Raw genomic sequence first — 26,440 nt, 5'->3', positions numbered from 1 at the left:
CCTTTTACACCTCATTTATCCTCCAAAATTTATATTTTAACACTGTAAGTAACTTTTCAAATAACTTTTTGAGATTTAAATATATTTTGCACTAACTCATATTTATTGTGATTTGGTGGGTTATGCTAAACTGAATCCAAGGAGTTTGGGAGTCGGTTGGATTGGAGGATGGAGTTGTTTGTATAATTGGATTATGCTGGGATTTGGTGGCTGTTGAATATTTGTGTCGGGTCATGTACATTGCATAATTGCACACATGTCCATGTTTGTAAATGAAAACTCAATTTTTGTATAATTGCATACATGTTCATGTATATATTTGAAAACTAGGTTTTCGTGTGAGAGATGATTTTTAGATATGTTTGAAATGAATGGATTAAAAAGAATGAAAGAAAGGAAAAGGAACTGTAGGGATGGTAGTAAGTAAGGATGGTGGTAGAGTCTCGCTTGTGATTCCTGTCTACGGTGCATGCAGCAGGGATGATGGTAAGCAAGGATAGCGGTAGTCCTGCCTGTGATTCCTGCCTAAAGTGTAAGCTGTAGGGATGGTGGTAGTCCCGCCAGTGATTCCCTTATACGGTGCACCCAATAGGGATGGTGGTAGAGTCCTGTCTGCGATTCCTGCCTACAGTGTTAGCAGTAGAAATGGTTGTAAGTAGAGATGGTGGTAGTTCTTCCTATGATTCTCCTCTATAGTACATGCGGTAAAAATGGTGGTAGGCAGTTATAGTGGTAGTCCTGCCTGCAATCCCTACCTACAGTGATTGGATAAATGGATATGCTAGGCCATTTTCTAGAAAAATGGCGGTTTTGTGGTTTAATAGATATGATGACCATTTTATATGAAAATTGTGGATTTATGCTTAGGCCGTTTTCTCGAAAAATTGCAAATGCTATTTAATGGCATGTTTTGGGTCAAATGAGATTTTTGGCTTGCGTTGGAAAATGGTCATTTTCAAGAAAAATAATAGTTTTGGCCTCATTCATATTTCATTATGTGCACGCATACATGTTAGTTGTATTAACGTATTTTTATCTCGTGGGTTGGTTGAGTGATTACTTACTAAGATTCACAATCTGACGGTATTCGATACTCTGCTATTCCGTTTTATGGAATCGTAGATTTTGATATGGATGAAATCATTGAGTCTGAGGGATTGGCTCCACCAAATGAGTGAGATATGGTCGCTTTTTGGATTATGTGATTTGTTTCCCTTTAGTCTATGTATTTGACTTTTTACTTTATTTTCACGGATAACTGTATAATTTTCAGTAATACTTTTATTTTGGTAAACTTGTATGTAAAATTTTGGTACTTATTTGACTTATTTAATTTATCCACTGCGTTTTTGTTATACATTTTCTTCATGTACACACTTGACATTTATCGTTGGGATGCATGACCCGTATTGTCATCATTCTGATGCCATGGTTTTCGCGTTTCATTACATGGGAGTTAGGGCATCACAAATAATATAAAGTCTGTGAAATTTCGGGCCAAAACACAAATAGCAAAAATTTAGGGCCTACATAGCAATTTTAGGAATTATATGGGCAGTTTTGTAAATATTACTTTGACCCCTTTATTTTTTATTATGAATATCTTGCTTAGTTTTACAATTTCTAGCTTAGAAAAATACTTGTTAGAGCCACAAAAAATTCCCAAAATACACAAAAAGTTGATAAGTTTGCGGCCTCTAACTTACTCTTATATAATTTATTTATGACTCTTGTATCAACACCATATTAATATTATAAAATGTCATTTTGAGGTTCAAATGGATTATTTTTTAAAAATACTAAAGCGAAGTCGTATATTATACTTAATGTTGGTAGGTGCATATGTTATAATAATGAAACGCTATCAATGCATTAAGTTATGAGCCTGTAGACAACGTAGTTTTAACATAAATTGTACTACGGTAATCGGCAAATACTCTCAGTGCAAAAAGAGGAGCTATAATGATACAATATGTGATGTCCTGTTAATAATGGCTCTAATAAATAAAAAAATGTTATGTTTTTTTTAACTTAATAAGGATCGATCGCTCTATACCAAGCTTTAAAACGCAACGTTGTATAATATAATTTATGGATAATTCTAGACACAGTGAAAGGGTTCAATCCACACATTAAAAGTTATTCTTCTCCGTAAAGTTGTAGTACAGATGCAAATACAACACAGGAAGATTCTGCATTCAAGATAAAATAAGGGAACACTATAACCACCCGCTGGTGGCTGCTATTGGGGTCACCGTTGGTAGTTTTTATTTTTATTTTTTTAATAATTAAAAAAATTATTTGATATTGTTATAAATTTTTTATATTTTTTTAAATATTCAAAAGTATTAAAAAATATTTAAAAAAAACAAAAAAAAAATTTTTTGCCTAACGATGACGGGAGCCACTAGTGGTGAATTTAGCACCATCCTAAAATAAGTGATAGGGAAATGATAGGCATCCCATTGGGACATCCTCTTCATTTATTCCGCTCAAAATTTTTTTTATAGAAAAATTAAAAAAATATTTTTTAATTATATTGTGAATTATATTTATTTTTTTAAAATATTTAAAAGTATTAAAAAAATTATATGAAAAAATATTTAAAAGTGTTTTTATTTTATTTTTTCATATCATTTTTTTAATATTTTTAAATATTTTGAAAAAATAAATAAAATTTACAATATAATTAAATATAATCTTTTTAATCTTTTTATTAAAAAAAAAAAAAAAAAAAAAAAATTCAAGGGAACAAGTTAACAGGATCCCAGCCCGATCCGTAGCATTGTCCTAAGTAATAATATCTGTATACTATTCGGTCAGGTACGAATAATCCTCTAATTTTCTTCCAACTTTCTGGTCAGTCATGCATGTGGGGGCTTTTTCGTCAGAAGTGTGTTCCAGTCTTCAGATTATTGATTCTTGAATATAAAAAGTGGATATAAATCTTATAAGCCATTATATTATTCTCTCTGGAGCCTCGATAATGGGGCCCAACTGCATGCAGAACAGCTCAACTGTTTTTGTACGCATTATCCATGTACAATGGATAAAGATATCTCAATATTATTTTGTAATAAAAAATTATATATAAAATTACTGTTATTTTTTATATGTTTTATTATTATAATTAATTACGTTACTATTTTTTAATATAAAATATCTATTTTGATTAATCACATTAATAAAATATATAAAAATATAAAAAAATAAATATATATATATATATATATATAAAATAACTCCTTTTAAACGGGTGATTTATAAAGAAATCTAATTGCGAATATCTAAAAGGTTATATATTAATTTTACACAACTTAAAAATTAAGATCTCGGATTGTAAAGCCGTGGAAACCATTTCCCGATTAACGCTTAAAATTAATTTCAATTTTCATAACTACCCTTCATTTAAAATAGAGTTATAGTATAGTACTAATAGCAGAGTTGAAATTGATCGATTTCGTCTCTTATATACGATCAGGATCCGTGGACAGTACTAAATATATGGCCGAAAAGCATCAAATTATGCAATATTGTGGCATCTGGAAAGTGGCCCAAACATTTTGCATCCTTTAATATAACAGACTGTATAGGGATATAAATCCTGTTTTCTTAACGTTTATGCTTAACCTTACTCTAGGGCCACGGTCGTGCCACTACTTCACCATCGACCTTTAAGTTATCCAACCCACTATTTTTCAGTTCTGTTCCACCATCAATGAAATCCATCCATTAGATTTTTCTATTTGAATTTTTTGGCCTTCAACCATCGCCCACGCAGCCACCCACGGCCAACCATCATTACTATTAGTTTCATAAACACTCCTAAATCATTTCCTAGCCATTCTAATTCTTCGTTTGTCCCCATTCAAAAGTTGAGTTTTTTAGACACTTGGCCCTTGTCCATCTTGCACTGTTGCGTGGTTGTGCTGCTACTTCTAGCACTTCCGTGATCCTCCAAAAATTATATTATAGCATTGTAAGAAATTTTCTAAAGAATTTTATGAGATTTGAGTATATTTTTATACTAAAATATTTTCTGCAGCCTGATTGGTTGTGCCAAACATTGAGTCTAAGGAGTTTGGTGATCAGTTGGATTGGAGGATGGAGTTGTATTGTGTGATTGGATTATGCTAAGATTTGTTAGCTGTTGAATATGTGTGTCGTGTCATATACATTGCATAATTGCACGCATGTCTATGTTTGTAAATGAAAACTGAATTTTCGTATAATTGCATACATGTTCATGTATATATTTGAAATCTAGGTTTTCATGTGAGAGATGATTTTTTGGTATGTTTGAAATGAATGGATTAAAAAGAATTAAAGAAAGGAAAATGAACTATAGGGATAGTAGTAAGTAAGAACGGTGGTAGAGTCCTGCTTGTGATTCTCACCTACAGTACACGCCGTAGAGATGGTGGTAAGTAGGGATGTAATGGTAGTCCTGCCTGTGATTCTCGCCTATAATGCAAGTTGTAGGGATGGTGGTAGTTCCACCTGTGGTTCCCTTCTACGGTGCATGTGGTGAAGATGATGGTAAGTAGGGATGGTAGTAGAGTCTTCCCTGCGATTCCTGCTTACAGTGTTAGCGGTAGGAATGGTGGTAAGCAGGGATGGTGGTAGTCCTGCCTATGATTCTCCCTTACGGTGCATGCAGTAGGGATGGTGGTAGCCCTACCTGCAATCCCTACCTATAGTGATTGGATAAATGGATGTGCTAGGCCATTTTATAGAAAAATGGCGGTTTGTGGTTTAATGGATATGAGGATCATTTTCTGTGAAAATTGTGTATTTATGCTTAGGTCGTTTTCTCGAAAAATGGCAAATGATATTTAATGGTATATTTTGGATCAAATGAGATTTTTGACGTGTGATGGAAAAAATGTCATTTTCAAAAAAAATGATGGTTTTGGCCTCATTCACATTTCATCATGTGTACGCATACATGTTGGTTGTATTAATGTGTTTTTATCTCGTGGGTTGGTTGGGTGATTATTTACTGAGATTCACAATCTGATGGTATTCGACACCTAGCAGTTTCGTTTTATGGAATTGTAATTTTTTTATGCAGATGAAGACGTTGAGTGTGAGAGATCGGCTTCGTCGAAAGAGTGACATATGTTCGCTTTTTGGATTATATGATTTGTTTCCCTTTTGTCTATGTATTTGAATTTTTACTTTATTTACACGGATAACTATATAATTTTTAGTAATACTTTTATTTTGAAAAACTTGTATTTAAAATTCTAGTACTTAGTTGACTTATTTAATTTATTCGCTGCGTTTTTGTTGTACGCTTTCTTCATATACACACACTTTGCACTTATTGTTGAGATGTGTGACCTGTGTTGTCATTATTCTGACATCACGATTCTCGAGTTTCCGTACGTGAGAGTTTGGGCATCACAAATAATATGAAGTTTGTGAAATTTGGGGCCAAAATGTAAATAGTAAAAATTTAGGGCCTACATAGCAATTTTGAGAATTATAAGGGCAGTTTTATAAATATTGCTTTGACCCCTTTAATTTTTATTATGAATATATTGCTTAGTTTTACAATTTCTAACCTAGAAAAACTCTTATTAAACCCACAAAAAATTTCCAAAATACCCGAAAAGATGGTAAGTTGGCTTCTAACTTACTTTTAAATAATTTATTTATGATTCTTATATAAATACTATATGTATATTGTAAATGTCATTTTAAGGTTTGAATAGATTCTTTTTTAAAAATATTAGAGCGAAGTCATATATTACACTTAATGCTGGTATGTGTATATATTATGATGATACGTTATGATGATGAGTTGTACTATAGTCACTAACTAGTATTCTTGGTGCAAAAAGAGGAGTTGTGATGATACAATTATGATGTCCTGTTAATGATGTCTCTAATAAATAAGAAAATATTATGCTTTTTTAACTCAATAAGGATAGCTCGATCTATACCAAGGCTTAAAACGCAACCTTATATAATATAATTTATGGATAATTGAAAGTTATTCTTCTCCGTAAAGTTTTAGTACAGATGCAAATACACCACAGGCAGATTCTTCATTCAAGATAAAATAAGTGATAATATCTGTATACTATTCCGTCAGGTACGAATAATCTTCTAATTTTCTTTCAACTTTTTGGTCACTCATGCATGTGGGAGGCTTTTTCGTCAGACGCGTGTTCCAGTCTTCAGATTCTTGACTCTTGAATATAAAAAGTAGATAGAAATCTTGTAAGCCATTATATTATTCTCTCTGGACGTCGATAATGGGACCCAACTGCATGCAGAACAGTTCAACTGTTCAACTGTTTTTGTACGCATTATCTATGTACAACGGATAAAGATCTCCTAGCCTATAACAAGATATCTCAAATAATATTTTGTAATAAAAAATTATATATACGATCACATTTATATTTTATATATATATATATATATATATATTTTATTAATATAATTAATTATATCATTATTTTTTAATATAAAATATCTATTTTAATTAACTATATCAATAAAATGTATAAAAAATATATATAAATAACTATATATAAAATAATTATTTTTTAACGAGTAATTTATAAAAGTATCTAATTGCGAATATCTAAAAATTTATATATTAATTTTATAAAAACTTAAAAATTAAGATCTCGGATTGTAAAGCCGTGGAGTCATTTCCCGATTAACCATTAAAATTAATTTCAATTTTCATAATTACCGTTCATTTAAAATAGAGTTATGGTATGGTACTAATAACAGAGTTGAAATTGATCGATTTCCTTTTATCTTCTAGATACTACTTAAGATATTTTCATTATAAAGTTTTCTAAATATGATGCCACAAAAATAATGCATATGATATTATTCAAGTTTATACGAATTTAAAGATTATTTTTTACGAATAGGTTATTTAATGCACGAATTGAACCAAATTAGAGGTAAACTAAATTGATTTTGAGCGGATTGTTTGGGCAGTACTTTTAATTTATAGCACTAAGCAGGTGTCATATAAAGTTTAATTTGTTGATAAGCCATAATCCAAATTTTCTACTAATTTTAGGGCCCGTTTGGATGCCAAATTCAGCTCAGTGCACTTTATTTTTAAGCTACTTTAAATATCCAAACACACAAATGAGTGCAATTCAACTTGAACTCATTGACAGGTCCCATGTATAAATAGTGCTAGCAATTACTGAAAGGGACTTTATGGTTCTCCAAACATGAGCTGACAATTGGCGTACATTGTCTAAATAGTGCATTTCAAGTGCATTACTCATTAACATATGTTATTAGGCCCCACAACTCAAACCCACAGTATGATATTTTTTCCTTAATCCTTGCGCTAGAATGAAATGTAGAAAACTTTTTCTTTTTTTACAAATTCGAGGTACTGTGGTGAGATAATAATATCAGTAAATAATAGGTATTTATGTAGGTGGATCCCAATAATTTTATAACTTTCTATAAATATATCTAAACTCATCCTAATATTTAAACATATTTTAAACTCATTTTAAGTAGGTTCCATAAAACTACTTAATTATCTTAATTTATTACTATTCATAAAGAACTTAGATCAATTTAACTCAACTCAATATCCAAATACAACCTTCTTCTTTATTAACGAATTTTTTGAACATCCAATGTTACTACTTTTATATAATATAACGTACTTCTATAGCACTCGTATCTCCCCCACCTTGTCGGCTAGGAAAAACATGAAAAGGAGGCATGCAGCGTTATTGTCTTCGCGATCTTGCTCCATTTGTATAATTATTTTGTTAGGTGGATATCACAATTTATCTTGAAAAATTCTATTTGTTATTCATATCAACTCGATATCTTTTTATCTTTATGTTACTTCAAATGATTGACCCACAAATATTATATAATATATAATTTTTAATTATTTAATCCTAGAATGATGATCGATCTCCAGGAGCGAACATGCGGGGAGAGAGAGAGAGAGACAGAGACGAGCTAGACCTAGGTAAACAAAAATGATTTCAGTTTTGCGCAGAGCAGTAGATAGCTAGATTTTGAAGGATGTTCTTTTCTGATTAAAAAAAAAAAAAAAATGGAGGGAAGGGTTATGTACTATAATAAACACTAGTAACATCCATTAACTAAAACGTACATAAGAGGCAGTGCCTTAAAACTTAAAAGTCATCACGTGTATTAAAACACAACGGGACTTACATGCACCCTCACTTCAGCAGCGACAACCCTTGACTTGATCCAACGCTAATTGTCACTAACATAATCAGATCACGTTTTTACTTTTGTAGTTGAATTTGGAGGCATGTGTAACAAGGAGTTCCAACTCTGTCTCGATGTCAATATATCCATTGTCATCAAGATCGGCATGGCGAAACGCATCCTCGGTTACAAGCCAAGGCCAATGTGATCCGAGTTCTTTGAAGGCCGCCTTCACCTCCGCCCACGAAAGTTTTCCATCTCTGTTGTCATCGTGCTTCTTGAAAATAGTCCTCAACTCCGGATTACTACAGGATAAGATTTCCTTTGGATTATAGCTTGTCGTCGGAAGCGTCAACCTACCCATTTTGTAGGGGGCCGGGCTGGAAGAGGAGTACTAGTGTTTATGGTGATGTTAGCAACAAGCAGAAGAACTTGATGAGGGATACTCGCTCTATGATGAGGTTTAATACGCAACCTGATTGCTATATATATATATAGAGAGTACGTGGTTATAGTTAGCACTCATTGACCTTCTCAGTATGCAAGTTTTCCCAATGCAAATAAAGGAAGATTCACTATTCAACATAAGATAAGCGATAATATTTGCAACTTGTTCGGTGAGGTAGGAATTTTAATCCACTTTTATTTTATCCAATTAATTACTTTTTTGTCAGTCATGGGTGGCTAGCTTTATCATCGGATGCAAACAAATGGGTGATCCAAATCAAAGTAAATAATCATTATATTATTCTACTTTCTCCCCAATTTAGATATGCGAGGCAGTTATAGATTTGGAGCAAAATTTGCTATTTGCATGGGTTTCCACTGGGACTCCTAGCTAGATTCCTTGATCAGTTCCTACTCTAAAAAATGATCTTGGTGTTTTGAAAGATCAACACATTAGCTTTCGGGAGTGAGGAATATTAATAGCAAAAGACATCCGATACTTGCCCAACGAAATCAGAATATTTGTATGGTATATTTTTTTCCTTGTCAATTCAGTAATAATGGTGTGTTTGGATTGTTGGATTAATGGATCTTTAAAGATCTAAATCCCTTCTTTGTATATATGATATTAAAAATTACATTTCAAATTATATTAGAGTACTTATGCTATGTACTAATTAAATTTTTAGAAATTATATTAGAGTATATATTAATTATCCTAGGCTCCATTTCCCACAAGTTATTAGAGCAACTTTTAGTTATAAAAAAGCGAACTATTCTTAGTTAGAGGGGAAAAAAAACAGACGAAGTATTTTTAAAAATATATGGTCTTTTTGCGGCCTTATGGGTGCAATATGCAAGTAGGCATGAAGAGAAGAGGAGAGAAGATCAGTTGTATGTAGCTCATCCCGACTCTCCTGTTGATTGGTTTGGGGGGCCGGTTTGGTTTGATAGAAATTCCCGAGCATATATAAATTATGATAAAGATCCTACCATGGGCTTGTTTGAGGTCGTGGTAGAAGTCTTAAAAAATATTTAAAAAGCTTTCAAAACTCTTTAATAAAAAAATTAAGTTATTTGGGTATTACACATTTAAGTACTTTAAATGTCAAATAAGTTAAAAAGTATGTTTGAGAAAAAAATATTATTTTTATGCTTTTCTTCAAACATGTTCTTTCAAATAATGCAAAATGTAATTCGAATTTTAAAAAGATTATTAATAGACAAAAATATCCATACAACTATAAGATAATTATAATTTTCAAACTTTCAATAATATGATCATAATTTTTAAAAATTAAAATAATCGTCATTTCTATTGTAAAAAATACTTTTTTTAATTTATTTTCAAATAAACGTAATATGTTTGAAAATACTAATTTAAACATATAATTACCAAACAGTAAATAAATTTTTAATTTCTCATCGTAATTTCAAACATACAATACTATATACTACTTGACTTTTGCAAGACTACTTAATAAATTTTCATATTTTGAATACTTTCTACCTTTGATGAATTTTTGATGTGTTTGGATTAAAAAAATTACTTTATTAAGAGATTGATTGTATTTTTATCACTTTTAGTTCTATTGAGAAATGGTATTTGCTAAGACATATAGTTAATTGAAAAAGAGTAGTGCTAAATGTGATGTCCCAACTCCCACATATGGAAGCACGAAACTTGTTATTTCAGGATGATGACGGCATGAGTTACACATCCCAACGGTAAGTGTCAAGTGTGTATACATGCAGAAAGTGTACAACAAAAACCTAGTGGATAAATTAAATAAATCGACTACGTACTAGAATTTTAAAGACATATTTACTTAAATAAAAGCATTTCAAAAAGGTATTATAGTTATCCAGTAAAAACATAATAATACCAAAATATATATTTCAATAACGGGAAACAAATCCCAATACACGAGCAAGTGATCTCAAATCACTCATCTGGCAAAGCCAAATCCTCAAGCTCTATATTAACATCTGCATCAAAATCTATGGTACCATAAAATGGTACTGCAGGGTAAAGAATACCACATGAGATATGAATATCAATAAGTAACAATCAAAACAACTCAAGAGATAAAAAGTGCATTAATGTAACCATCAAATATGCGTGCATATAATGAAATATGCATTAGACCCAAAACATCATTTTCCTGAAAATAAATATTTTTCAACACCCCAAAATTCCATTTTAGCCCAAAACATTCCATTAGAATATTTTCCTGCCATTTTCCTTGAAAATGGCCCAAAACAATAATTCACAATTTTTTTAGAAAATGGTTCACATAAAATCCTTTTATCCAAAACCTCACATTTTCTAAAAAAATGGCCCAAATACCCATTTATCAAAAACTTACAATTTTCCCAGAAAATGGCTTAATATCCAATTTACCGTGTGCACCGTGATCTCTCCTAAGGACTATTTGCACATCCTGGAACCATTTGTTACACTACGGGTAACGACCGTATGAGTGACTTCGTAACGAGTAATGACCAGTTCTACACCCAGCACGTTCATGGCTAAGTATCTTCTAGCTCTCGCCAGCAAAAGGGGCTACGAAGTGGGCACGAGAGTGTTATCATCCCATCCAATCCCAGTGTCGCTCGGCGACAACCCAGGAGACATTACTCAGTATATTACCCTCTCGAGTGACCAAAAGAACTCTACCGAGATAATACCCTATCTCGGTTTGCAGTCGTGATACATACGCACCTAAAAATAATTTCTGACATGAAAACCTAATTTTCAAATATACACATGAACATTCATGCATTTATGCAACGTATATGACATGATAAAATATTCAACAACCAACAATCCCAACATAATTCAATCTCACAATAACTCAATCTTCCAATCCAACCGATCCCCTTACTCTTTAGACTCAATTTGGCACAACCAACCAAATCACAGTAAATATGAGTTAGCGAAAATATATATAAATCTCAAAAAGTTATTTGCAAAGTTACTTACACTGCTTAAAGGCAATATCTGACAGATCAAGCACCCGAACACCTAGTTTAATGCCAAAAGCAAGCCCAAATCAAAATCACCAAAAATCACAAATTTTGGGATGGAAAAAGAGTTTTGAAAACAAGTAATTTTTGAAGTGATATTTTCGAAATAAAGGGCCGATTAATTGAAATAAAATTAGAGAATATGGTAGCTGGAAAATGTAGCTTACGACAGGCACCAAAAATTCACAAGAACCCAAAATGAACCCCACGGTTTGGGATCAAAACAGGGGCATGAGTTTGAGGCTAAAATGGAACATGGCCAAACCAAAACAAATGGAATTGCAAGGGGGTTTCATAAGCTTGAACATAAAATAACCAAGGGAGAAATTAAGGAAGAGAAATGGCGGCAATGGAGGCTCACAGCAAGAACAAAATCAACAAGAAACACAAAATGCAACCCATGGTTAAGGCCAAAAATAGGGGCACAGCAAGAGCATAAACAGAGAAATGGAAGGATCAAACAAATGAAAATGCAATGAGAATAAAACACAAGCATGAGCCATGAAATTTACTAAGGAAAATTTTGAGGAAGAACAATAATGGAGGCTCACTAATTTTACTTGCAATAGATGAGGAAAATAGAGAAATTAAAATGCAAAGAGGTAAGAAGAATAGTTTGGTTCAGTAGAAAATATAGAAACCAAAACAAAGAAAGTGAAATGGGGATGTTACTAGTTGAAGAAGGGACCAATGATTTCAGCACAACCAGAATTTGCTAAGTGAAGAGGAACCAAAATAATAAAATGAAGAGGATGAAGGAGGAAGCAACGACACAAGCACAGAAGGGAAGAACCGAAAATAAAACCAGAGGAAAAAAATGAAAGAAATGAGAAGATGAAGCAATCGACTACAGAGAAGGAAGGAAGAAACAAAATGAGGAAGAAGAAAAGGAAGAAACATAATGAGGAAGAAGAGAAGGAAGAAGCAGGATGCAGCTAGAGAAGGAAGAAGGTAAAAGAAATAAAGCCCTAAGGGCTTAAGGGCCAAAACGACGCCGTTTAAGGGGAATTAGTGGGCTGGGTTGTAATGCAACAGGCTAGGTCCAAAAATTGAAAGGGCTTGGCCCAAAAACAAAGAAAAAACCACCCACTAAACAAGGCCACCCTAAAAATAGAATGGTCCAATAAAGGAAAAATGTACAATAAAATTAAATAATAGCCAAAGAAAAACACTATAATTCAATATTAATAAAATAAAATAATTAAAACCCAATAATAAAATAAATTAAAGCAAAGAGCAATTTAAATGCAAAACAATAATTAATATCAAGAAAGTCTATTAAAATAAATTTTATAATTGAAAAATCATAAAATAATCAAACAAGGAACACGATAAATTTAAAACAAGAGAACCAATATTTAACTTAAATAAAATAACCCTTCAATTAAAATACACTAAAATACGAAATATCACACTAAATATATGTCCAGTATCTCTTAGCCGCATTCAACATATTGAAGTCAATATAAGAATATGTACAAATAGGGATAGGCGCGCAGGTCCCTTAAACACGCTTCTCCTTTTATACATGAGTTGATTGGGAAAGACCCCGACATAGTACCATGTCGCATCTGATCCCCACCTTATCCAACACTAAAATTGATCAATCATGACCCACTTTATCTTCTTCTAAGTATCTGTTTTGCTTCTGAGTAGAGAGCCTTCTTTCTTCATTTCTATTATCATGTTATGTGGATATATTAACTGTTTATCTTCCGCAAATACCAAATAAGCTGGTTTCCAGGGGAGAGAATGTCATAAATGGCAACAAATCCATCCGATCATAGATTTGTTCCTAAACCACAGAGAGAGAGAGAGCGAGAGAGAGAGAGAGAGATTCTTATTGTTCTATTATACATGATGAAGGGGCTATTTATAGTTACATCTTTAGCCTCCTTACATTATCTATGACATAAAAAGCAGGACTTAAACCTTCGTAAGACAACTTAGCTAGCAGTGAGAACATAGTTGCGTTTATAAGACACCTTAAACCTTCCCTGCAGCAGGCTTATATATATAGTTGCATTTAAAGGCGTAGGCAACAAGGAGTTTCAACTCCGTTTCGATATCGATAAATCCATTACCATCCTTGTCTGCATGACGAAACCCATCCTCAGTTCTAAACCAAGGCCAACGTGATCCGAGGTTTCTGAAGGCTAAATCCAGCTCCGACCACGAAAGTTTGCCATCTCCATTGGTATCGTGGTCCTTGAAAATAGTTGTTAACTGCGCTTCAGTGCAGGGAACTTCACCCTTATTTTTGCTTTTTGAAATCGGACTGAACGCGAGCCTACCCATTTTGTTGGAGATCTTCGAAGTAGAGTAGTGTTTAGTTAGGGTGAAGATCGATGTTGGCAACAAGTAGAAAACTTGAGGGATCACTTGCTCGATCGATGATGAGATTTGAAACGTAACATTATTGCTAGATATAGAGTTTTAGCTACCACTCTTTTTCGATCCTTTTCCAGCCTTAAAGTTACGCTTCTCAGTAAAAGTTTTATAATTGCAAATACATGAAGATTCTGCACTCACATAAGGTTAGTGAGAATATATTCAAATTACTTGGTCAGGTAGGAATTTTAATATTCCTTTCTATAGATCAACTTTTTGGTCAGGCAGGAGACCTTTTTGTTAGATTCCAATTCCAGTCTTCAGAATTTTATTATTACATGAAATGGATAACTGCAGAATAGCCTGATTGATCTTTTATGGTAATATCTCCTAGAATTAGCAGTTTCAAGTATATATATAATTATATATTTTGCAATTAAGAGAGAAATGAAACCCATTTCGAGATGGTTGTGAACAGTAATGAGTACTAGATTGCTTGATGGAATCCTACTCTCGAAGATGATTTAAGTGTACTTGGATACCGAAACTTCAAGACACTTGCAATTATTTATGTGGCATGGCATCATGCCACATGTCAGCTAGCCTTCGATTGGCTAATCTGTCATATTATTGCCATGTGTCAGCTAATAAAAGGACTAAATCTCGACATCTTCTTAGTTTTCTAAATGGAGATTGACCGAGAAACCTAATTGTAAATTTCTTTCAAATTCAGATATTTTGTAATTAACACAAAGATAATTTTTAATTTTAAATAATTAAGCTTTATATATAATAGAGTTGTAAGATAGTTATAAATGAGTTGCAAGTTTATCAATTTCATCTCTTATTTATCAAGAATTTTAGACGGTTGATATCCATGCACCTACCTATGAACATGCCATTACCGAAAACAATCCCATTAACGTTTATGCACCGGGGAAAGCTAATGCATGCATGCATGCTAGTAGAATAATATAGCCCAGTAATTAAACATGAGAGAGAGAGAGAGAGAGAGAGAGAGAGAGAGAGAGAGAGAGAGAGAGAGAGAGAGAGAGAGAGAGAGATGTAAATACAACGATTTGAATTTGCTCAGAGATCGTAGATAGATAGATTCTATATATTCTTATAGAAAAGGGGCTATATATTTACACCGTTAGCCTCCTTAATTGCTTTAATTTATCTGTGCCATAAAAAGTGGCAGCTTAAGCTTAAAAGTGGCCACATATTTTACAAGATAACAGGACGTACGCAAGTACACCCCCATCCCACTGAAGCAGCAAGAAGCTGTAACCTCGATATCTTCTCTTTACTGATAAGCATAGTTGCAACTAGAGACATAGGCAACGAGGAGTTTCAACTCTTTTTGGATATCGATATACCCATTCTTATCTTGATCGGCATGACGAAACACATCGTTAGCTCTAAACCAAGGCCAACGTGATCCGAGTTCTTCGAAGGCCGCCATCACCTCCTGCCTCGAAAGTTTGCCATCCTTGTTTTTATCGTGGTTCTCGAAAATAGTCTTCAACCTCTCTTCAGTGCAGGGAACTTCACCCTTGGGAAACGAAAATCTAACCATTTTGTAGTAGTGTTTAGGGTGAAGGTGGATGTTTGGCAACAAGTAGAACTTAAGGGATCACTTTCTGATCTAGCTGCTATATATAGAGTACTAGAGCCAGCACTCTTGTTCTTCCCCGGCCCCTTAAATTATCGTTCTCACTATTCTGCAGTAGTTAAGATAAGATAAGTGATAATATCTGCAAATTATTCTGTCAGGTACGTAGGAATTTTAATCTTTTTCTCTTCCAACTTTTTGGTCAGGAACGGGACGATAGCTTTATGATCGGCCGGATGCGCCTTGATCTAGTCTTCAGATAGATTCTTTAATATAATAAGTGAATCTAAATCTGGTAAAGAATTATTTTCGATCTTCTCTGCGCGGGCCCCTGATTGATTTGGGAGGCAATTGCATAATAGCCCCATTGATCAATTATTTGGATACTCTCAACAAATTAAGACATATAACTATCTCCTACTAGCAAAACAATAAACTAACACTATTTTACAATAAGTAATGCTAGATATTGCTTTAGAGTGTACAAGTCTAACATAGTCTTTCGATAAAAATAGATTTTTTTATGTGGGTCTCGTGTGTGGCCTACTGTTTTTTTCAAAAAGTGTACGAGATCTGCATAACCTATTACTTTATCAATTATTTTTCTCACTACAAAGAAAAGAGCCTATTGCGGCATTATTTATTTTGTTGCAAAATAAATCGCAGCAATAAACCGTTATTGCCGATAATTTTCTTATCGCCGTTGTGTCTTAACGCCAGTGCACTATGAAGTGATAAAAAGATTTTGTTACAACGATTTTGAACATAGAGCGACGAATTATGCAGCTGCCCCTTCTCTCTTAATTCGTGATTCAGCAACCCTGACACCCATACCCATGCCGAAATTTCTTTCCTCACCATTTTCGCCTACCTGCATAGATAGGTGAAAATTTACCCCTTCTCTCCTAATTCATGATTCAGCAACCCCGACGCCCATACCCATGCCGAAATTTCTTTCCTCACCATTTTCACCTACCTGCAAAGATACAGAACAAGACTTTGCTAAGCCAGATATATTCGCATGAATTGATTCTACTAATTCCCTGTTAGCTACGCCCGTCGATTCGGCTGTATACAAAAACCTAAGTCTATGCATGCCTCCATCTTGGGCTTCCGAGTTATTTATTTTAGGCGTCTGAGGTATCGGCCAGAGTTTTCCTACATCGATTAGCGGGTGAATCTGTTTCATGCACCACAGGTATGTGTACCCCTTCATCCACACTAGTTGATTTCTTAAAATTGTGCACAAATATGCTTGTAGAAACGGATTTACAGCCACCATCACTCTGAAAGCATGTCCTTTGTATATTATCTGGGCAAGGGTATGCGTTCTGTTTTGGGTACTCTCTCTATTATGTATTCGCCGTCATCTCCGAATCTTCCTCGACCTTTGCCTCTAGGGTATTTTTGTGTGGGTTGTTTATGGATTTTGTATTGGGTATGCATTCTGTTTTTGGTAGTTGTTTGTATATGCAATTTGTTGATGGGTTGGGATGGGCTCGAAGTTGGGTTTTTCTGTCCAAGCTATTGGTTTATTTTACGATTATTCTGGGCAGATTTTGAGTGCAAACTGCTAGTTTTTATGCCTCCTTGCTGAAAGCACTTCACTGAATTCATTATGCTTTGGCTTATAAAAATAGGGCTGCTTTATTAGATGGTTTTTGCTTCTCTCTTTTTGAAGTGTCTCCGAGTGTGCTTGAATTTAGGCCATCCAAACGAGTATTGGCTTTCAAGAATCAGTTTGGAATTGTAAAAGGTTACTATGTCTTGGTGGATCGTGCGATTTGTTAAGGATAGTGGGTTTAACTAAAAGCATCTTCACCTTAATTGATAAATATGCTGAACAAGAGTTTTAGGACCCCAAAGTGAGCAATTCACTGATTTCTTTGTTACGGAACTTATTCATCTTGTAATTCTTGTTTTTATTCTGGCAGTAGAAAGGTATAAATGAATGGACATATAAAATTGATTTTTATTTTAGAGCTTTTATCTTGTAGGGAATTTCAGTTTATCCAAGAAGTTTTGATGATTCTCTCTTTCTTGATCTGTGATTATTTTTTATAATGGAACATATTGTCCTTACTTAACTGAGCTGCCAATCTTTGAATTCTTGTCTTTTATTGAATAGGCTGGTTCCTTGCTGAGCTGACAAAGCAAGTGTTTGCTGATCTTGCTGCGAGTAACTATCAGGTATATCCTTCTTGTCCCGTCATTTGCTTTCCGATTTGGGTTTTTTTCATTACTTGATGCTATGGCATCTAGCAGGGATCGGGTAATTGAAATGAAATGCTACAGCTAAGGGGAAACAATTGTTGAGAATAGAATCTGAGTTCAAAATATACATGGATAATAGCATGTTGTTGCTAATTCCTATAATATATGTGTTATTCAATAGTTTGGTGTGCAGCTCTTCATTTGCCCCCTTTTGAAAGACATATTGAGGTAGTGTTGGTTGTCTAATCTTTAATATGAAAATATTAAAAACTTCCATGTTAATGTAAATAATTTTTCCCTAAACTATGTGCTAATGCTGCTAGAAATCATTGCTACAGCAGTTTAGTACTAAAGCTTTCTTCACAGTTCACACCTCTCTGATCCCAGCCTCCCCAATTTGTCAAACATGTTTTGGTACTCACATTGCACCTTTTATTTTCTCTTTCTCTTTAACTTTTTCAATATTAATGAAAATCAAAGGGGGAAGAAAGTCCAAAAGTGAGAATTTTAAAGTTGAATTTTCCATGCTTCCAAACGTTACCAAATCCACTAGATTGCACTTTTTGAGGTTGACCAAGTGGGATGACCATCTCTAAAATTGCTCAGTAAAATGACCAGTTCAAAAATTCTATAAAGCAGTCTGATCCAAGAGAGAAGAAAAGAGAGATTAATGCAAAGAAAGGAATTTGAAGTCATTATCTTATCTTAACTATTGTACATAAACAAAGCAAATACATGGAAGGTTTAAGGGATGCATGCCCAACAGCATTACAGAGTATTGCATTACCCTGCCAATGGCCTCCACTCATCTTTGATGTTTGCTTTGTTAGAAAATAAAATAATGATAGTCCTAAAGCTAAGATCATGAGCTGATCTCAGAGTATATAAGGAAGTGTAGCTTCTACTATAGCTAACTGGCAGAGAAATAGATTGGGAAAGAGTGTTTTGAGTATAGGGCTGAGGGGACATTATGGGTAGTATAAAAAGATAAGATTGTAGCTTTTGGTTCAACGTGAGTGGAATTTTTTTTTTATCTCTACTTTTCTTATTTGGTAAATATTTAATGTGCATATGATAAAGTGAGGTTGGAATTCAAATTCCAACCTCTCATTAGGGCAATGGTTGTGAAGATTTATTTAAACAACTCCGCTAACTTGGTTTTCAAGGATCTTGGAATTTTCATATTATTCTCATTGACGTAAAAAATTGATAGCACCGAGGGAGAAAAGAGAGGATGCCGGAGGTGGGAATGGCTACAATGATCTCAGTCTCATCATAGTTGTGATGAACTCTTGAACTTCCATTCAAATTTTATTTAATTAATCTCTAAAAAATGCACATATATGTAAATGAGGGATGAAAGGGATACTAGTCGACATCATAAAGATAGGGGATTTCTCCCACTTTTCAACATATATAATGACCCTAATTGAGGATAATTTCAAATTGCCATATTGTGTTTGAGCTATTATAAAAATGCTTATAATTAGTATCCAACTTGATTCATAAAATGTGCCTGCAAGTTGAGAAAGAGATATCTAGATAATGTAAGATCACTATTACCATGAGTGAGTTCACACAGTAGAGTCGCTCTTGGTGGCTTTGATTTGTCAGTATATGTGAACATGGATTGCTTAAGCCAACAAAGGAGATCCAGGGGTTGGTGGTGTGAGAAAGTTTTTACCAGGTGCAGGAAATGATGAGAAGTTTTCATGGCCATCCTTTTAGATTTTGTTACCCTATTATAAAGATGTAAGGAAAAGATGTAATATTTGTAGGATATGGTGGGGCCATTTACCTAGAAGTTTGTGCATTTTATACAGCAACCATTGTTGGACCAAGTTTTTGCTCATGGCCTTGCCTGCCTATATCTGCAATATGCATTGATGATTGAGTAATGAAAAAAGGTTGTTTTTTTTAAGGTAGTAATGAACATCTATTATGACCCAAATAATAGCATTTAAAATGTTGTTTACAATTAACCCAAATAGTCCAACAAGAATATGCCAAATAAAATCTTTCTTATTGTTGGATATGAAAGAAAAATGATCAGAGTTGGAATGAGCCAATATATATATATATATATTTATCACTACGAGAAAATAAAGTATGTTATTTTATTTAAATATTTTTTAAAAATATGAGTTTGTTTTTATAGTATATATTCATTATTATCGCATATAATCACAAATGATCATTTTTTTTTGTAGTGCACATATTGATCATGCATATTAAAGAAAATACAGAGAAAAATGAACCAACCCAAACATGATGCATGATCAATATTGAGTAAATCCTAATGATCATCATGATCAGAACATAATTACAATTGTTGGAAGCCTGGCAGCTCCAAGTGATGTTTTCTTATAGCATTTCTATACAAGGTAAGGTTAGTTTTCAGTGTGTTTCTTGTACACTAGCAAGGCTGGAGAAATGGCCATCCTCATGACATCAAAAAAGGCATATGCATGCAAAGGTTGTAGTACATAAAACAGTTAGTAAAGCCCCTACCTATCCAACTTTAATTTTGTTCTGTACTACTGGATTTACATTCATGAGTCACACTAGTTTTGGCAGATTGGAATAGCTAGGGTCCTTAAATATAGGAATGGTAGAGTTTGAAGAAAGAGGCAATGTGAAAGCCTTGGACTTTGCCAAAAATATGTCTCCTTTAACACTTTGTCTATTCATCTATTAGCCCAAAGCTCATCACCCTAGATTTAATCATATCTTTGGCAGAGGTGAGCTTCTAACTAATGGAATGGGCATTCTAATAAATTATTTACTTCACCCACCTTTAATTAGTTTTTGAATATAGGAAAAAACTATAGGTAGAGTGAAGGTTCAGTTTGCAAGAAAAATGATATAAGTATATTAACTAAAGAGTAACTGTGAAGATATGAAATTTGAAGAATAATATTAAATACAAGTTAGTTATGTGCAAATGATCTTATACCCCTTTACATTAATAAATGTAAAGTACTCCATCGAAAAGGATAACATTATATTCTATTATGTTTTTGCTTTTTCTGTTGAGTGATATACATTACATGCTTCACTGTAATATCCATCATTTTGCATTGGTGATTTTGTTTTGACTGAGGTGGACATTTTTGTCTATCTCCCAGCTTCACTTTTGGCTAGCTTTTTGTACTGATCCTTATAGTTATTATTCCTTTTTGAGATGATCTTAGTTCTTGTTTTTCGTCATTCCTTTAGATTTAGATGTCTTTATTATGTGGATTTAACATTTGCTACATAACAATCTGACATTGACCCCTATATTTACTTCACCAGTTTCCACTGCAGCTCCTACTTGATATGAAGTTGGGCTGAACTATCTTGAACAACAGCCCCAGTGTGGGCTTATATTGGATTGGTCATCATTTGAAATCATCTGTTGTATTACTAATTGGAACTGTAAGAACATTTATGTTTGTTTTTACTCGCGTTTCAAACTCTCTCTTGCACCTTGGTAACCATGTTGCATTAGTGTTTCTGTGCATTTTTTAACTTAACTAGGACTATATAATTCAGCTACATACTAGGTTTACTAGATTATGTTGAACAATCATTAAAAAAATCATTTAATCTAGTTCGATCAAAATTCAGAACATTTTAGTTGACCACACAGCTCAATTAGATGAACGCCCTTGCTGGTTGATAAACATGAATATAAGTTCCTTCCTGCAGGTGTTCTGAAAATGGTCAAGTCAGCCTTATCTTCTCTTTTCCCCAAACTACTTGACCGCACTCTTCATTTCTTTGTGAACCTTTTTGCATCTTGTTAGCTTTAGTGATTGTTCACAAAATTCGTTGGTTTTACATTATTAGAATACAAAATGAAGAGGTCATTGGACCTGCAGTAACTGGGGCATCTCTCTTTGTACTATTTGACAAGCCCCTCGCTTCTATTCATAGGAGTGGAAATAACGGTGTGCATTTAAATAAAAATTAAGACTCTATTTGAGTGGTACATTCTGAAATGATCTAGTACTACCCTACCTTTTTTCCAATGCCAAATACCTTAGCCACCTATACATTTTCTGGAGTGTTGGCGTTAATAATTACACCATGATTTAGGCCATCTCAAATCATTGGTATAATGTCTACCAACTACATGCATTTTAAATTAGACTCAGCTTAGTACCCACATAACTTGAATAATTTCCTAGTAGCTTATAAGTTCTGAATAACGTGTCCAAGCGATTTGCTGTCTGATCATATGCCTCAAATAGTTTATGCCTCAACCAAGACCGACATTCCACTACATTCCACTATGGCTATTGTGCATGGATGCAATTCATCAACCATTTCTTCAGCTCAAGAAGTTGCATCACTTTTATATTAGTCAATGGATTTGAAAACCTTTTCCCATTTAAAGGCTTTCCATACACAATGTTCCTTGTGCACTCTGCGTAGCTAACTAGTTAGGGACATTTTAATTTTGTTCCCTAACATTAAGGCTGTTTATACTAAATTCTAGATGGAAAAAATTTGGATGCACGAGAGCGATAGAATGATGTCACCTGCATATGCCGAAGGAGTTAACCAATTCCTATCACTTGCACAAAACCATGCAAGGGGCCAAAACCGCATATGGTGTCCATGCCACATATGCTGTAATAATCTGTGGCTATCTTTCCCTGTAGTGTAGAGTCATTTGTTCATAACTTGGATTAATCTAAGTTATACACATAACATTTTAATATTGGATCTGATGATGAGTTAGATTATAATGGTGGGGAGGATTACATCGATGACATCGACCAGCTGTTAGACGATGTGCGGGTAGGTACATTCTTTGACCCGCCCCATGACAGCATGTCGGGGCCTACTCAACCACCCATGGCTGAACACATTCCAATGTCTTCCTTTGCACAATTACTTGATAATGCTCATCGTCCACTTTATCTCAGATGTACAAAATTTTCAAAGTTGTCGTTTGTTGTAAAGCTGCTACATATAAAGATCATTGGTCATTGGTCAATCAAATCATTCAACATGCTCCTCAACTTATTGAAGTTTGCCTTTCTTGATGCTGATTTGCCATAGTCATATGAGGAGTCAAGGTCATTAGAGCGGGGGCTAGGGTTCAAGTATCACAAAATCCATGCATGCCCCAACGATTGCATATTATTTTGGAAGGAAAATACTGATAAGAATGTGTGCCCTATATGTAATGCTTCACGGTGGATGTCAAATACACATGGGACACGAGTTCTCCCTCAGAAGGTTTTATGACATTTCCCATTGAAACCTAGACTGCAACGGCTATATATGTCTGCAAAGATAGCAACTGATATGCGATGGCATAAAGAGAAACGAGCTTCAGATGAGACAATTATGAGGCACCCAGCCGACTCAGACTCTTGGAATAATTTCGATAAAGACCATGAATGGTTTGCAGAGGATTCTCGAAATGTTAGACTCGGTCTAGCTAGTGATGGCTTTAACCCCTTGAATAATTTGGCTAAACCTTATAGCATATGGCCAGTTATTCTCATACCGTATACCTTGCCTCTGTGGCTATGCATGAAAGACCAATTCTTCATGACATCTCTCATCATTCCAAGGCTGAAATCACCAGGGAATGATATTGATGTTTACTTGCAGTCGTTGATTGATGAGTTGCTTGAACTTTGGGAACATGGGATAGCTACGCATGATGCGTCCACATCGGAAACATTCATGTTGCATGCAGCATTATTATGGACAATAAATGACTTTCCAACCCTGGGGAATCTTTCCGGGTGGTCAACAAAAGGAAAATTAGCATGTCCACCATGCAACGCAGATACAGACTCAACATGGTTGAAGTATGGTTGAAAGCATAGCTATATAGGACACCGTCGGTTCTTACCGCTAGACCACATTTGGAGACGCCGAAAGAATTTGTTCAACGGTAAAGAAGATCACCGACTGCCACCACATGTGTTATCAAGTTTAGATATATTAAGTCAACTATATATGCTTGATGATCTCCAATTTGGTAAATCTCGTTGAAAGAGAAAGCGAAGGGTTGATGAGTTGAATTGGACAAAGAGCAGCATTTTCTTCAAGTTACCCTACTGGTCAACATTGATGCTGTGGCACAATCTTGATGTTATACATATTGAGAAGAACATTACTAATAACATCTTTGGCACTTTAATGAACATTCCTAGAAAAACAAAAGATACTATTATTGCACAACGTGACCTTGAGGTCTTGGGTGTAAGAAAAGAATTACATTTGAAGCGCGAAGGAGAAAGGGTTACATTGCCACATGCTTCTTATACACTGCAAGGTGATGAGAGGACTAAATTTGGTGAGTGGTTGGTGGATGTAAAATTCCCCGATAGGTTTGCTGCAAACATCTCGCGATGTGTTTCTGTGCGTGACTGCAAAATCTCTGGGTTGAAAAGCTATGATAATCATGTATTTCTGCAACGACTACTTCCTATAGCAGTTGGCGGGTACTTAAGAAATGACATTTCCCTGGCATTGACTGAGCTTAGCAGTTTCTTTAAGGAGTTGTGTTCACGAACACTTGATAGAAATCGCCTATACCAACTGGAAAATGATATTTTACTCATCTTGTGCAAACTAGAGATGATTTTTCCTCCAGCATTTTTCGATGTTATGGTCCACCTCGCTGTCCATCTGCCCCGTGAATCAATACTTGGTGGTCCAGTGCAATATAGGTGGATGTACCCATTTGAAATATACCTAGGCAAGTTCAAACGGTATGTTAAGAATAAAGCTCGGCCAGAAGGTTCAATTGCAGAGGCCTACATTTACCTCGAATGCTTGACATTTTGCTTAATGTACTTAGAAGATGTTGAGACGAAGTTCAATCGAGCGGATCGGAATATTGACGGTTCAGAAGCGGAGACAATGGATGGCTTTGCCATTTTCAACCAGAAAGTCCGTCCTTTGGGAGTTACCTCTAATATCCCTTTAGATCATGAACTCCTTGCTTCAGCCCGGTGGTACGTGCTTAACAACTGCACAGAGATAGCCCACTACCTACAGTATGTACACCTATTATCTATGTTTATTATTTACTCTCTGTTGATCTTTACCACTGCCTACAATGCCAATGCATATTATCCACAACCTGATTTTACCAATTTGTGCACATCGTGACTTGGTGTGCAGAGAACATCATGAAATGTGTCAGCGGACGAACCCTACTGCAGTTGATCGCACACATAAGAAGGACTTCGAACTATGGTTCAAGACGCGTGTAACGTTTCTTCTGTGTCTATGTATATTTTTGTCACATTTACAATTTCCTTGAATAGTGATCAATCACAATGGAATTGGTTATCTTTCTCTTACAATTTTCCAATATTGTAATAGGTTATAGGCCAACGTAACCTCAATCCACTTGATGTGTCCGCTGATTTATACGCACTAGCCTGTGGTCCCAAAAGTGGGGTTGCATCATACACTGGTTGTATTATAAGTGGAAAACGGCTCCACACAAAGCGGCGTGAAGTCAGAAGACGTACACAAAATTCAGGAGTCTTTGTAACTGGTGACAATCAGTCTAATAATGTTGACTTTTATGGTGTGATTCATGACATCTTGGAGATACACTACATGGGATGGCGACGCGTGTACCTATTCAGATGTGAATGGTTTGATATTGGAGATCGAAGATGAGTGGTGCGAGTGGATGATCATTTAATCAGTGTCAACATGGACCGGACTTGGTATAAGGACGAACCCTTCGTCCTAGCATGCGAGGCATCCCAATGCTTTTACATAAAAGATGTACGTGTCAAAGGTAATTGGCATGTAGTGCAGAAATTCACCAATAGGAATGTATACAATATTCCACCAATAGAAATGGTGGCAGAAGCAAAAGATGTGAATGCGTCAAGTGACGCTGATGCCTATCAAGAGAATGAATCGTTGCATCATTATGCACCTATCCAGGGTCATGATGTGCTTGTCCCAACTCCATTGAGTAGGAATGATATTGAACCCAGGCGTGTTGATGCACGAGAAGCAGGTTGTATAGATAACGCAGACTTGAAGATTTTATCAACGATGCCGAACTTGGCTCTACATCCAGTGATGCTTATGGTGACGAGGAAGGTTCTGAGGAGCATGGTTTTACGATAGAGTTTGAATAAGTCTCAAAGTAGACTTGTTTAGTGATAATGCTTTGACTGAACTTTTGTAATAATCTAACTCTAATGAAGGTTACAGGGAGCATCTTGTCTTCAGTCAAATATGTATCAAATACATAGGTGTATAATAATTAAGATATTGAATTAAGCTATGTGTTTAGTTGCGACTCCTCTTAACTAATGCATGCAAGATTTATTTATTCATGTGCAGTGACGTTGGAAAAATGCTGGACCTGGAAATCGTAGTCAATCTTGTACCTAGTTGGCTACGTGAATAATGAGGTAATTGTTCTTTTTTGTGTAGCTTAGTGAATTAATCTACCAATATATTAATGCTCAGATGTTTATGCAGGCCACAACTTGGCATCAAAGTGGTTGTGCCTCATATGTGTTAGGGACAATTTGGTGATGCTGGTGGGAGCCCTCCGTCTAGAAATTATAACGTCTAGTTCGAATCTAACAAAAACAAAAATTTCCAATA

The sequence above is a fragment of the Carya illinoinensis genome, chromosome 15 (genome assembly GCF_018687715.1).
Source record: "Carya illinoinensis cultivar Pawnee chromosome 15, C.illinoinensisPawnee_v1, whole genome shotgun sequence".
NCBI classification, from domain to species: Eukaryota; Viridiplantae; Streptophyta; class Magnoliopsida; order Fagales; family Juglandaceae; genus Carya; species Carya illinoinensis.
The sequence above is the reverse complement of the archived record's forward strand: the minus strand, read 5'-3'. Positions refer to the sequence as shown.